This window comes from Euprymna scolopes, chromosome 15 (assembly GCF_053919585.1).
Source record: "Euprymna scolopes isolate OS-2025 chromosome 15, ASM5391958v1, whole genome shotgun sequence".
Lineage (NCBI taxonomy): Eukaryota > Metazoa > Mollusca > Cephalopoda > Sepiida > Sepiolidae > Euprymna > Euprymna scolopes.
The window spans coordinates 76,903,132-76,913,033 of record NC_136496.1 but is presented as its reverse complement, the minus strand read 5'-3'; the positions used below and the strand labels follow the sequence as shown (position 1 = coordinate 76,913,033).

Genomic DNA, 9,902 nt, shown 5'->3' with positions numbered 1-9,902 from the left:
TTATCTGTGCCTAAACCTAAATGTAAATTTCATGAACAAAGCTTCTTTCTTAGAACTGCACGCATGTGGAACTCTGTTCCATTTGCCTGTTTTCCATCTGACTAAAATTTGGTAGTCTTCAAATCCAATGTAAACAAATTCTTGATGAACCGTCCCCTTAAGTAATCCAATTTACCAAATTTCCACTTCTACTGATTACTATGATATTATCCCATGAATTACTGTACACTCATTAACCCTTATCCTCGAGTAGCTTCCAGGCCTTGATAAGTGGTGACTCCTATGTAAAAGAAACAAAAAAAAAAAAAACAAGGGAATAAATGAAAAAGGACTTGAGAGAACAAAAGATAAATAAAAGAGATAGTTTAATAGATGTAGAACAGTTAAAGGAACGAATCGAGTTCATAAAAAAGTAAAGTAATAAAATATACTTAAGAGATAATTGTTAGCATATAACAACAGAATATATGTAACTAAAGAAATATATATAGATATATATATATATATATACATACATATATATATGTACATACATATATATATGTACATATATATATGTACATACATATATATATGTACAAACATATATATATATGTACATATATATGTACATATATATATATATATGTACATATATATATGTACATATATATATATATATGTACATATATATATATACATATATATATATATATGTACATATATATATATACATATATATATATATGTACATATATATATATATGTACATATATATATATATATATGTACATATATATATATATGTACATATATATATATATATATATATATGTACATATATATATATATATATATATATGTACATATATATGTACATATATATATATATGTACATATATATATATATATGTACATATATATGTACATATATATATATGTACATATATATATGTACATATATATATATGTACATATATATATATATGAACATATATATATATATATATGTACATATATATATATGTACATATATATATATGTACATATATATATATATATATGTACATATATATATATATATGTACATATATATATATATGTACATATATATATATATGTACATATATATATATATGTACATATATATATATATGTACATATATATATATATATATGTACATATATATATATATATATATGTACATATATATATATATATATATGTACATATATATATATATATGTACATATATATATATATATATATGTACATATATATATATATGTACATATATATATATATATATATGTACATATATATATATATGTACATATATATATATATGTACATATATATATATGTACATATAACTATTTCATTTACTCACATAAATTTAATATACGAAAGTATAGATGTATGCGTAAACCTTAAGTATTAACTTCAAAAGTGCTCAATACGTAGGTAGAGCTAGTTAGTAAGTGGATACTAGAAAGCTGATTGGCTAACTAGAAATCCTCAACATTTATAAAAACAAGAAGCAACCACAGAATTCGCGCATAAGCCTGACGAATCCTATAGTGGATGAAACGCAGAATATTCAGTGTAGCTTAATCGCCATATATATTTTATAAATTACTATGTACATATATATATATGTACATATATATATATATGTACATATATATATATATATGTACATATATATATGTACATATATATATATGTACATATATATATATATATATATGTACATATATATGTACATATATATATATATATGTACATATATATATATATGTACATATATAATATGTACATATATATATATGTATATGTACATATATATATGTATGTACATATATATATATATGTACATATATATTAAGTAATGTGATTGATAATTTAAAATTTAAAAATCAAATTATAATTAAATTAAATTAAAAATCCGTTTCATAAGAAGGAACAACAACAAAATCAATTATCTGTACGATCGTTTCGGAAAACAATGCTTTTTATTGTGGTATACATCAAGTTATGTACAATAATTACATATAGTTTTTTAATAAGCAAGGTCTCCTCGTCAGCAAATTTTAAGGGGTTTTTATTGAATTTAAAAGACACCATAAATAAACCTAGCATTAAAAGTAAGGCAGATGAATCTTTTAATTTTTCGCTTTTTGAAATCAGGAACTATGGTTAAAATACTCATTTAGATGTTTGCTATAGCTTTTTATCTTATTGAATGATCTTCATTTATGTACATATATATATATATGTACATAAATGAAGATTCTATGAAGGGGGGTTGTCTATGTCGACTGCAGGCACGCTTGTGGCTGACAAGCCTGATGCAGGATAAGCAGGTTTGGCTGTAGTCAAAAGTCACATCAGGTGTGGCTGCTGAGGCTTCCCGAATCTTCCTCCTGCAGCACTTCTTCTGAAGATTCTCTGTGCGAGAGATCTCAAAGGAGGCAACAGCCTGGTGAACAGTATGTCTCCAGGTTGCATGGTCAGCAGTGAGAGCAGACCACTGGAGGTAGTCAATGTTGCACTCACCGAGGGACTTCTTCAGAGAGTCAGTTTTTATATATTTTCTTCTGTGCTCCTTTGTCACAACGGCCAGTAGAGTTCACCATATAGGACTATCTTGGGCAAGATATATACATAAATAAATAAATATATATATATATATATATATATATATATATAAGCTAAATGTCTGTATGTGTGTCTGGTCATGAATAGGCTCCTATATGGTTGACTATTTTAAAAAATGACTACATATAATGATAGAAGATGCATCGAGACACAGGAATGGATATGTTTGATCTGGCAGAACGGTGGTTCACAAAAATTGTGGGGTCTGTGTTCACGCCTGGTCCACAGTATGGAAATAAAAACTTTAAAAATTAAAAAAAAAAACGTTTACAAGTGTTTTTGATATAGATGTACATAAGAATGCTTTGATAAGTATGTTTTAACTTAAATAGGGATGGTATAATAAAATTGTGGGGTCTGCATTCACGCCTGGCCTCCATAGGATGGAAATAGGCACAAACTTTAATAAAGACTTTTCATATATATCTGCGTAAGTATACTTTGATAATTATGTTTCAGTTTGAAGAAATATGGTATAATAAAATTATGGGGTGTTTGTTCGCACCTGACCTCCATAGAATGGGAATATGTCACAAAGTTGAACAAGGTTTTTTAATATAGATCCACAGAATATTGTGATAAGTGTTTCAGTGTGAACAGGTATGGTATAATAAATTATGGGGTTTATCTTTTTTATTTTTACTTACATCATATTTTGCTTTGGTTTTGATACCCCCAAATTCGAAGCTGTCTCTTTACAACCCTTCCTTTTCATAACCTATCATACTTTCATAAATCAGAGTCCATTTTCTGTAGGCTGTTTTTGAACCCAGTCAACGATGGGTACTTTTGCTAGCATATATATATATATATATATATATATATATATATATATATATATATATATGTATGTATATGAAGAACTCAAACTCCACAACAAAACCACCTTTTAATCTATTAACAAGGAACTAAACCCCTAGGCCACTGTCAGCCGCCACTGAATGAAGGGAAATTTCAACATTAAATAAAGCTTAATGTTGATTCAGATGATCTATAGTGATCTAGTGACAGGAAGTCACGATCTCAAGGCCAGCTGACCAACTTTTCTTTTATTTCCCAGACAATGCTCAACTCCAAGAACTTATTTCTTAAAAGGGGCGACATAATTATAAATAATTAAATGGTGTGTTTTTGAAGGCTTATCAAAGCAGGAATTGTCCAGTAGTTGTAAACAGATAAATAAATAATAATAATTCAATAATATTTATTTTTATTTATTTATTTACCTGATGGTATGTTTTCAACTGTAGAAGGTATTTATTCCAAAATTTTTTTCGAGAACATCTTTCATCTTCAACGGTAAAAATGTACCTCCACTCTTTATGCTGTCGACTTTGGTTAACTCAAGTGGCTGTTACATTTAAACTTTTGTTCTGGATGCTGTTTGTTTTTTGTTTTTTTAGTTTAAAAATTATGTTAATTGTTAAGGGGAGGTAATTCCATTTTTTGTTTTTGGCTTTTCAATATATTTTTTGATCTAAGAGAAGTAATTATGTATTTTTGTTAAAATTTGCTGATCTAATCTAAAGGAAATAATTATATTTTTAGTATGGAATTTGGTAACTTTTTTTTTTTTTTCAACTGTGAGAATTAGCAGTGTCACCGTGTAAGGAAAGTAATTAGTCTACTTGTGTCTTTATTAAAAAGAATTTGCTAGATTTTTCTGTCTTATTCATTTTTAGTTTTAATTTTTCGATCAGTAGTGATTCTTTTAATCTGAGATTTCCCTGGTCTCTTTCACTTGCTAGTATTTTAACAAATAAAAATAAAAAAATTGTTGGATAATTCCTACTTTGACAAGCCTTCAAACACACCTTTTATCCGTTAAACAATGCTTCAAGCAAACCATGATATACTTTTTATAAATAGTTATTTTTTATTCCTACAGACACTAGTGTTTCATGCTTTTGCAATTATCAGTGCAAGAAGAGACGATTACTGCTGGTCGAAGATTTCAAACCATCGAAGTCATCTTTTACTCACACTTGCAAAGAACTAAACCCCTGGGCCTCCGTGAACTGCATCAAGCAAGTTTTATATGTGTTTGTGTGTTGAGAGTTATATTAGTTCTGTGCAAAAACTTTCCTCACAAAAATTTCACGCACAGCCATTGCTTGAAAATTGCCTTATTGTCTGTTTTCTAACACAGTACCTGGATGTAGCCTAATACTGCAGATGTTCAAGGAAGGCTTCTCACAATATTAGCATCAGTGGCAATAAAGACTTTAGGACTGGTTGTGAAAGGATTTTGTGTGTCGTTTGCTGTGAGGATTTTCGTTCTTCTTGCTAATCTTAAAGAAAATTTTGCAGAATTAGTATTCGAATCATGACAATGAGGCTACCTTTGATGATGGGGGTATTTGGAGTGTGTATGCTCCGACTTGAATCTAGTGAGAAAAGAGAGATTTCATTCTATCTGATTCTGGTGTTATCAAATCAGAAGATACTGCCTTTCTGACCTTAAATGCACCAAACATCAATTTTTTCCCCCCTTTTCAAAACTCAATCATGTTCTGCAAAGTCAAAAACAAAAACAGTTTTCCTATACAAAAAAAAAACAAACCAAACATTATGGATAAATATTTGAAAATATAAAGAATTTGTATAAAAACCTTTTCTCAAAATTGCTGGGTTTAGCATTAAATAACCTGAAAAAAGGTTGATATGCCGTAAAATAAATCAAATACCATGAATAAATATTTGAAAAAATATAAAGAACTTGGAGCATAAAAACTTCATTCTAAAATTACTGGATTCAGCATTAAATAACTCGAAAATGATTACTGTGCCATAAAACAAAACGACCAAATCAACCATTATGAATAAATATGCTTAGATATAAAGAACTTGAAAATTACCAGATTCAGCATTAAATCACCCGAAAAGGGTTAATATTCTGTAAAACAAAAAAAATTAAATCATTCTATCTAATTTTTATATGAAATAGTCCACTTGATAGATCAGATTATTCTCAGTGATTTTAAAGCTAACATCGATTGTGATACATACACATTGTAGTACAGGCAAGTAACGGTTTGCAGTTCTGCACTGAGATCAAAATCAGTGGATGAATTCCAAACTAATTGGATGCATCTTAGATCAAAATAATGGTGCATGACAGATTATGTCCTGGTAAGAAATCATGATGTGAGGAACAATTTCACTATGTATAGTGCCAAATGCTCGACTGAGATCTAGCTTTTGCTGGATGTTGTCAGATGCTGTTTTCAATGATGCTGATGATGACCATGAGCGTCTCATGGCCAATTTCAAAACAGATGTGCATCAATGTTTAATGGAGCTTTGACTATACCTTCTGAAGTTGATCCAGAGTTTGTAGAGTCAGTCTCTTGTAGTTCGGTTAAAGGTGTTCTAGCAGATGTGTAGTTCGGTTAAAGGTGTTCTAGCAGATGTACCCTCTCTTGAGGGAGTTGTGTATGCTATGAAGGAGCTGAATAATGGTAAGTTACCTCGTATTGACAAACGTCGGGCAAAATCAAGTTGATCTCCCTCTACTGAGCTAGAAAACTTCTCACACCTGATAGTATCCTATATCTCTACACGTCCACCATTCGCCCATCAATGAAGTATTGTTGTCACATCTGAAAGTTCAAAAAAAGAGTCTCTAATCTAATAATTCTCACACTATCTAACAAATTCCAGCCTCTGTCCCATCACTGCAATGTTGCATCCCTGTGCTTGTTTTATAAGTATTTTAATGGAATGTGTTCCGACGAGTGTGGCACGTCTAAATAAATATCTCCGATCAACCCATTAGCCAGCATAACCCCACCACTTCAAGATGCTGGAGGGATTTCTACTCTAATAGCTTTCGTAAAATCTGCTAACCTTTGGAATTCCCTTCTTGTTGCCTGTTTCCCTGACTGTACCAACATGCAGAAGTTCAAATATAATGTGAACAAACATCTTATTACACTACTCTTCATTTAGGATGACCCTAATTCAGAATAGCCCCTTATGTCTCGGTGTCATTGTGACTTACTTGAGATGAACCTGAGTTGCAAAAAAATAAAATAAAATGTGCTCAGTCTAACCTGATGAAATATCTGATTTGATACAGACGGTCTGAAGTAATCAGCACATCCCACAAGAATTCTATACAAACGAAAAGGAGAAAAAGATTATTGTGTGAATTATTGAGATGTCTCATTACTAGTTGAGAAAATTTTATGTGAGTTTGTGTTGGACAGAATGCTGGAACACATTACTGATGATTTTATCCCATAAAAGTGATATGATTTCAGAAGTGTGCCTACCACATTGAATATGGTTTTTTACAACCAAACAGTCACAGGGGAAATCTGAAGAACAGTAAATAGATTGTATATACTTCTCGGGATAGTTCATTGTATAAGAAAGGGGTGTCACTAGTTTCACTATAACATATTTTTACATCTCTCTCTCTCTCTCTCTCTCTCTCTCTTCCCTTCAACCTTGAACATGTGGTGTAATGAGATAAAAGATGACTGATTAATTTTAATGCACCTAAAACTAAGCTTCTATCTTTTCATTATCAATGCTCTGATCCCTATTTGGCCTCAATTTATATGAATAGCTCTCATCTCGAGGAAGTACCCTGCTTTGACAAGCTTCTGGAACTTACCTTTACTCCTGATTTGAAATGGAAGACTTACAAAATCCATTGTTAAGGTCACTGGATCATTCTACTACTCCAGAAAGTATCTAAATCTCAACGCAATCCTAAGAGCAAAATACGTCCTAAAATGGAGCACTTTTGCCACATCTGGGGAGGTGGTGCTCAGAGCACTCTTTTCTGTGTTGATAGGGTTCAAAACCTGTTTTGAAATCTAGTAAGTGATGCCCTTTTCTCCTCTTTCTTAGAGCCTTCTTTTGCTCTTTCTTTTAAAGCCCCTTTCTGCTCTATCATTATTTTTTTTTTTTCAAGTGTGCTCAACTAGGCTTCAATCTATGGTACTGCCCCCTGCAAAAACATTCACAACAAACCCTTGTCTAGCTGCAACCACTGTCAACAATTTCTCCCATTATCTATCTGTGCCTAAATCTAAATGCAAAATCCATGAACAAAGTTTCTTTTTTTTAGACCTGCTGGCTTGTGGAAATCTATACCTCGTGTCTGCTTTCCAGCTGACTACAATATGGTCATCTTCAAATCCAATGTAAACAAGTTCCTCTTAAATAATCAAATTCTACCCAATTTCCACCACTACTGATCATTACGCTGTTGTCTTACTGACCACCTTACACTCATTAACTCTTATCCTCGAGTAGCCTTCAGGTCTTAATAAGTGATGACTCCTTTGTAAGACAAAGGCAGACTGCATTGTGGGCTACCATTTTATTGTCATCTTCATAGCTGCAATCTGCACTAACAATGAATTGAATGCAAACGATTTATCAAGTGTATGCAGTCATTCTATATCACAAATAGAGAAGCGCTTTGGGAGATTCTGTAAAAAGTTAACCTCTGTCCAACTGCATAAGGTTTAACACAATGTCAAAAAATAAGGCTTGAAAAGCTAGTGTAGTCTTGCTTGCAAAAAAATGCCTGAGCAGCCCAGTCTGTATTCCCAAGTAGGGACACATTAGGTGAAAAGCAATAAACTCATTCATTTTCAAAGCATGAGAAGGTAAAGCCTGGGAGAGTGGACCTCTCAGATTTACACAGAACAATATCTCAGCCTAACATAAACACGTTGACCAGCTTCAAAATGACCCAGATTCTGTTGGACAAACTATTGAAGATATACCATCGATTGATATGAAAGCCATGGAACAAAGCTAAGCTTTCCTGAAAAATTTGCATCCATACTAAAGCTCTTTCATGAAGACGTTTCTAAACTTTTAAGGGGAAGCTGGCAGAAGCTATTACAGTGGAAAATGATGTGAAACAGGATGAAGGGGCACATACCAGCACATATATTGTTTGCTTTAGAATTTAAGATGATCTTCAGTCGGGTATCCTAGTGGTCTTTTCATTCACACAAGAAGGAGTGGACTATTCAACATCAGGTGTTTACAAATTTGATTAATCATCTGCTTTATGCTGATGACTTTATTCTAGTAATTCCATGATGGTGGATCAACTCATTTAGTGGCTGATATCAAACTATTGAAGATCAGATGTGTAAGTGCAAACATAAAAGCATTCATGAATTTGATCCATGATTCGCTTTATGTTGATGACTATGCTCTATTGACTTAATATGATTCTGATTTGGTAGATCAACCTGAAAAGTTTTACCGACCGTGATTTGATGAATCAACCTGAAAATTGTATCGACTGTGGTTTGATGGCTGATATGCAGCAATTCGCGGGTGTTTTAGAAATATGTGTCATGTTGAGGTTAAAATCAGCCTAAAGAGAAAAGTTATATAACAACTAGCCCTATGAAGATCATTCTGTGTATGTTTATGGCTAAAAATTGACAGATATCTGAAGGTTTATGTACCTAGGCTACACTAAAAATGACTGCCACTTTTCATGATGAAATGTGCTATTAGATATTATTGAAAATGTTCATTGGGCACAATAATTTGTTGGCTTTCTTTTCCCATTTGAAATTCGAACCGATATGATGCCCTGATAATGTTTCAAATAGCCCCAAATCCTCCATGCAGAGAGAAATTGTGTCCAATAATCTGAAAATTAACCATAGATTCAAACAAGCATCCCTAAATAATAAACAATAGAAAAACAAAATAAAGCAGCAACAAAATGTCAGCAACAGAAGTAAGAAACAAAGAGAAAAACAGTGCGAACATCTGAAATTTAAACTATCCACCAATCTGATAACGAGCAAAAAAGAATTTTGGGGGGTAAAACTATTTTATTTATATAGGATTAAATTTTTATGGTATCTTTTCTTTATTAGATTGTTAGGTACAGAATAGTTAACAAACGCCTCCTTCCCCATGATAAAAATAGCTTTCTAAATAATAATGCTATTATTTCAGCATAGTTCATAAACTGCGTAGGTACCAGTTTAAAGCAACACACAGACACACAAAAAAAAAAAAAAATTCATCTAAATTGACAACCTTGTGTAGTTACTTTTTTTTTTTTTTTTTCCTGTTTTTTTGATTTGAAACATTTTGTACATTACCTCCACTCGAAATGTGAGTAGCACTTCAATGAATGGCAACCACCTGTTAATAATTTATGATAACCATTGATCATTATTTTCTTTAACATTGTTTTTGTGTTTTCTCATACACATATATAAAAAAAAAAATGAATAAATCAAATGTTTCTACTTTT

General features: G+C 31.3%; 1 long non-coding RNA gene across 1 annotated transcript; it reads left to right on the top strand.

Annotated features, from left to right (window-relative positions):
* Positions 1–1,892: 1,892 nt before the first annotated feature.
* Positions 1,893–9,902, top strand: LOC145293912 (uncharacterized). The gene is made up of 2 exons (XR_013869788.1): positions 1,893–6,008; positions 6,040–9,902. It is a non-coding gene; the product is annotated as an uncharacterized LOC145293912 (long non-coding RNA).